Below are 6000 nucleotides of genomic sequence, written 5' to 3'. Positions count from 1 at the left end.
GGGAGAAGAGCAGGATCTGGCAAACAGGCATTGTCAACTGAACGCCGAGGGAGCTTCAGAGCTATTAATATAAAACGGCCACCATCAGGGATTTGATTGATGGGTAAAGCCTCGATACCTCGGCGAATTTCTCAGTGATAGTGATTCCCGCCACCTTTATTCTGGCGCTCCCCTTACACAACGAATCCTGCTACCTCCACCTCTGTCCATTTACAGGTTTCAAACTCGAAAGCGAATTTATTTCCCCTTTCTGCATGTCTTCGTCTCCTTCTCGACTCCCTTTTGCCACCGCCCACGGAAGCTTGGCCTCGCTTCTTTTTAATTTCTGTAAATTTGGCCCAGGTTCCTTCACGCCGTGTCAAGGTTAACCAATCAGGAAGTTTCAATATTCGCTTTTGAAGATTTTGCCTGGCTCTTTGAAACTTACAGTTATTTTGAACGTTCATGGATAAACACAAAATACTCTGCAGGTGCTGGGGTCTCCGCCAAAAACGTGCTGTGATTGTAACTCTCAAGCGATATTAACCGTTCTCCCCTGGATCTCACCGGTGATTCTTTTCCTACATTCCCTTCCAAATTGCAGCAAGTTCTTAAAACACAATGAAATACCTTTAAATTGGAACTTAAAACGTGTTCCATTATGGATCCGAAATAACAACAATAACCCGTAAAGGTGGCGAGCGCTCTGCATTAGCAGAATTTACTTTGAAAGCTGTTTTGCATCGATAAATCAAAACTGGCTGCTATGAATCCACAAAATAAACCCCTAACCTGAAGTTTCTACTCTACATCTGTTTCAACTGTCGGTGTATTTCAGCTAAAGCCACGCGTTAAACTACAAGGGAACGTCTGACAGAATACAGGGATGGTCACAATGTCTGCACCACATTCACTAATACAACCGTGTCACAAGGCTTTCGATAACTGAACAAGTCCCGAAACCGCGCACAAACAACAGCAAATGTTAGTTCACCTGTGTTCTTACCAGGGACACCAATGACTGCAATGATCATGAAGTATCTCTTTCTCACACGGTAAAATGCTGTGTGATATTCAATCCGTCTTCCAGCTGCCCGCGATCTCGCTGAAGAATCTCTGAGCTGATGAATCTCCGCGGTCGTTAATTTATACTCGCTCCAGCACACCGAATATTCAATACTACACAAGGCTGACGTGTCTTCCAACAGCTGGAGTAAAAATAAACATGATGTCATTCAAGTAAAATCCCAATTGTGATGAGGGCTGGATAGCTTGACAATAAATCACAAAATCTCAAAGACAAAGAAATGACGATTGGAGAAGTTGTTGCGAAACACACTCAGGCTCACCTCTCGGTTTCATGATTGCTATTGTTAATCTTGTCCATTCCTATGCTGCATGGACTTTGTCATCGCAGACCAATGACATACGGTCAGTAGGCTGCTCCGTTTCACTTTGTGAATTGCCTCGGTTATAGATCTTGTTAAGGACGTGATTACGTTGCATCGGGAAATGGAACAATTCAGATAGTAGCGGAGAATATGTAATTCTCTCCTTGAAGTGGGGGAGGAAGACGTGCTTCTCACAGACGTTTAAACTTTATTTCAAGTATTCAGTGGTGAAAGCATTTCCCGATGTCAGCTGAATCTAATACGAAAAGCATCGGCTAGGTGGAAGTGTAAGTTTGAGCGTCATTAGCATAAGGAGTCGGTGTAAGGAAATGACACAGAAATTAAATTGCAAACCTGCCGATCTAGGCTACTGCACTTCCGATGTTCACAATTATGCCTCCACTACGTTAGAGAGGAAAACCAAACAACCGAGTTGAGTTTGAGTGTTCATTCCTCATGGTCACGTAGTTGGCCCTCAGCCCCTTGATTTTATCACTTTTTAATTGTTTAACACTAACTTTTTATGTCTCTGACTGTGGCTTTCTCCAGTACTAGCTTTTTTCAAAATCTGTCATGTGACTCACGCTGGAATAAAATAGTGGGTATAAGATGCCAGAAGTTTATGGTCAAAGCAGGCCGATCTATAGAAAGAAATAAAGAGGATGTTTGAGCTGAAGTGGCAAAAATGGCAGGCGAATCACACCTAGCAACTACTTACCAGAGTCCCCACTGTCTAAAGCGGCCGTGCTATAGCTGTAGAGCAAATGCTTGTCTGTTAACCCACGAGGTTTCCCGTATTCTCCACAATTATTCTAACAATAGGAAAGGAAACACCCCCAAAAAAAGTTCCCCTCTACCACCACTCTGCTCCGTCTCGCGGATTTAGTCCTTAATCTTAATAATTTCTCCTTTGGCTCCCCCCGCTTCCTCCAAACTAAAGGTGCAGCTATCGGCACCCGTATGGGTCCTAGCTATGCCTGCCTTTTTGTTGACTTTGTGGATCAATCTATGTTCCGTGACTATTCTGGTATCTGTCCTCCACTTTTCCTTCGCTACATCGACGACTGCATTGGCGCTGCTTCCTGCACGCATGCTGAGCTCGTTGACTTTACTAACTTTGCCTCCAACTTTCATCCTGCCCTCAAGTTTACATGGTCCATTTCCGACACCTCCCTCCCCTTTCTAGATCTTTCTGTCTCTGTCTCTGGAGATAGCTTATCCACGGATGTCTACTATAAGCCTACTGACTCTCACAGCTATCTGGACTATTCCTCTTCTCACCCTGTCTCTTGCAAAAACGCCATCCCCTTCTCGGAATTCCTCCATCTCCACTGCATCTGCTCTCAGGATGAGGCTTTTCATTCCAGGACGCAGGAGATGTCCTCCTTTTTTAAAGAAAGGGGCTTCCCTTCCTCCACTATCAACTCTGCTCTCAAACGGATCTCCCCCATTTCACGTACATCTGCTCTCACTCCATCCTCCCCCCACCCCACTAGGAATAGGGTTCCCCTGGTCCTCACCTACCACCCCACCAGCCTCCGGGTCCAACGTATTATTCTCCATAACTTCCGCCACCTCCAACGGGATCCCACCACTGAGCACATCTTTCCCTCCCCCCCCTCTCTGCATTCCGTAGGGATCGCTCCCTACGCAACTCCCTTGTCCATTCGTCCCCCCCATCCCTCACCACTGATCTCCCTCCTGGCACTTATCCGTGTAAGCGGAACAAGTGCTACACATGCCCTTACACTTCCTCCCTTACCACCATTCAGGGCTCCAAACAGTCCTTCCAGGTGAGGCAACACTTCACCTGTGAGTCGGCTGGGGTGATATACTGCGTCTGGTGCTCCCGATGTGGCCTTTTATATATTGGCGAGACCCGACGCAGACTGGGAGACCGCTTTGCTGAACATCTACGCTCTGTCCGCCAGAGAAAGCAGGATCTCCCATTGGCCATACATTTTAATTCCACATCCCATTCCCATTCTGACATGTCTATCCACGGCCTCCTCTACTGTAAAGATGAAGCCACACTCAGGTTGGAGGAACAACACCTTATATTCCGTCTGGGTAGCCTCCAACCTGATGGCATGAACATCGACTTCTCTAACTTCCGCTAAGGCCCCACATCCCCCTCGTACCCCATCTGTTACTTATTTTTATGCACACATTCTTTCTCTCACTCTCCTTTTCCTCCCTCTGTCTCTCTGAATATACCTCTTGCCCATCCTCTGGGTTCACCTCCCCCCCGCTTGTCTTTCTCCCCGGACCTCCTGTCCCATGATCCTCTCATATCCCTTTTGCCAATCACCTGTCCAGCTCTTGGCTCCATCCCTCCCTCTCCTGTCTTCTCCTACCATTTTGGATCTCCCCCTCCCCCTCCAACTTTCAAATCCCTTACTCACTCTTCCTTCAGTTAGTCCTGACGAAGGGTCTCGGCCTGAAACGTCGACTGCACTTCTTCCTACAGATGCTGCCTGGCCTGCTGCGTTCACCGGCAACTTTGATGTGTGTTGCTTGAATTTCCAGCATCTGCAGAATTCCTGTTGTTAGGCCCTAGTTCTACCTGTTCGGCATAGGCATGGCAGAGAGACAGAAAGGTGTTAACATGGGGGACCCCAGATGCTGGGGTGAGCCTTCTCAAGGACATAAACACAAATACCACCATCAACCAATACATTCTCCTTTAGTCCGAGAGAGTCCTGCTACTCAGTTCCTTCAGTAACACGTTTGCAGTCTGTTCGATGTAGTTCGAAGTTTAGTGTGATGTTCCTGCCCTTCTCTCCTATCTAGGCCGGCCTTGGTTTGCTTGTGTTGTTTTTCCTGCTCTCGTTTCCGGTGCCCATCCACCCATTCACGCTCCGTTTTTAGCGTCTCCCAACCTTTGGCGTTCCTTCTGCAGTACATACCTCTATCCCAATCTCACATGCAGTTTTCCTCCAACTTGCTAATAATATACTGTTCCTCTTTACATCTGCCTTTTCCTTCCATTCCCATTTCAACAATTTCCACTTCTTTCCACAGTTCTTTTTCCATATCGAAATTACTGCTTGTTCTCATGAGGTAATATCCCAGGTTCCCCCCTCCCCCCCAGTGGCCACATTTTGTCCCCAATTTCTTATTCAGGGCTGCACTCAGTATTCACAAACCCTTTTCCTTGTCTGGAAAACTCTCACACAAACTGTGTAGGGCTGCTCCTGACCCACTCATATCAGTCGACTGCAATTGACCCATGTTCTCTAAGTAATTTACCCAGCACGTCTGCCTCCTGCCCACTTAGTAAAATTTACCCGGTACCGCCTCCTGTCCACTTAGTAAAATTTACCCGGTACTGCCTCCTGTCCACTCAGTAAAATTTTGCCTTCCTTATACGAGTCTCCTGACAGATTTTTTCCCAATCCCGTCAAGGTATGAGATCAGCCTTGGGCGGGGGACGGAACCTCCAAAGGAACTAACGGAGAGCGACAAAAGGTAAAATACCTATTGGGCGCCCGGTCGGTCTCTGCAGTCCCCAGAGTGGTCCAGCCACTTACTCAGCCTGTCTGCTTGGCACTCCCTATATTGGGATCCTGTTCGTGACACCAAATGTTAAAGTTGAATCTGAATAAAACTTGGGACACCAGCTTCTTATTGTCTCCACAGTTTATTGCATATTCTCCTGCAGGATGTTTGAGACCCAGTTGTCAAAGGGAAGGCATGTAAGCACTGCCACCATCTGAAAAGTGGACTGACTTAGTCGGGTTACAGCCATATACTTATATATAGTAAGCCGCATACATTACTCTCGCAAGACGTTATTTGAACTGGTACGCCAACCAAGTCTGTTGGTGCAAAACTTAATTACTTAGATCAGAGAGTTTGCTGAATAAAGTTTTTAAACGAGAACTGAGTGTCCTCATAATCTAATCTAAAGAAATCTAATCTAATCTAATCTAACTACAGACGGATGTACTGTTCAGTACTTCCCAGTTATTCCCTTTGCAAAGCCCTGATTTAATTACAGACAGATGTTCATTCCTGTCCTTATCAGTGAGTCCTCCTCCCTTTACTCAAACGAGGGTACAATGTATAATGTTATCAACTAATGAGAGTTCAATGTATAATGTTATCAGCTCTCAGTCTGTCTCTCCTCAAGCTGCAGAGAACTAGTCATGAGCCTGTCTTAGCTAACCGCTGAAGACAGAGTTTACTTCAGTTAAAAAAATTCCTATTCAGTCCCAATTATTCTTTCAGCCAGGGGTTACATAGGTTCAAAATGATTTTTTTATATATCCTCAATTCCTCAGGAGGATTCAGGGGAAATATTTATGTACAATATAGAAACTGGTGTTACCTGTGTGTATTGTGGTGATGCAAAAGTTTCTGCAGAATTTACAAGTGGGAAGAAGTGGAGTGATATTTGGAAATCTGGCTTTTTAAAGCATAATTTAGCAAGCAAACCACATGGACAATGTGCAAAATCTCTGGTAAGAAATTCCTTCATCACCAGTAACAGGCCTGCTAACATAGGTTGTGTGAGAGAGCAGATGAACTTGATCGAACCCAGAGGATATCAAAGTTCTTATCGACAGTGAATTGCGAGCTGTTAAAATGAATACCTCTCTATATAAAATTCACTGTGCACGTGTTG

The sequence above is a fragment of the Mobula birostris genome, chromosome 13 (genome assembly GCF_030028105.1).
Source record: "Mobula birostris isolate sMobBir1 chromosome 13, sMobBir1.hap1, whole genome shotgun sequence".
NCBI classification, from domain to species: Eukaryota; Metazoa; Chordata; class Chondrichthyes; order Myliobatiformes; family Myliobatidae; genus Mobula; species Mobula birostris.
This window is presented reverse-complemented; position numbering follows the sequence as displayed.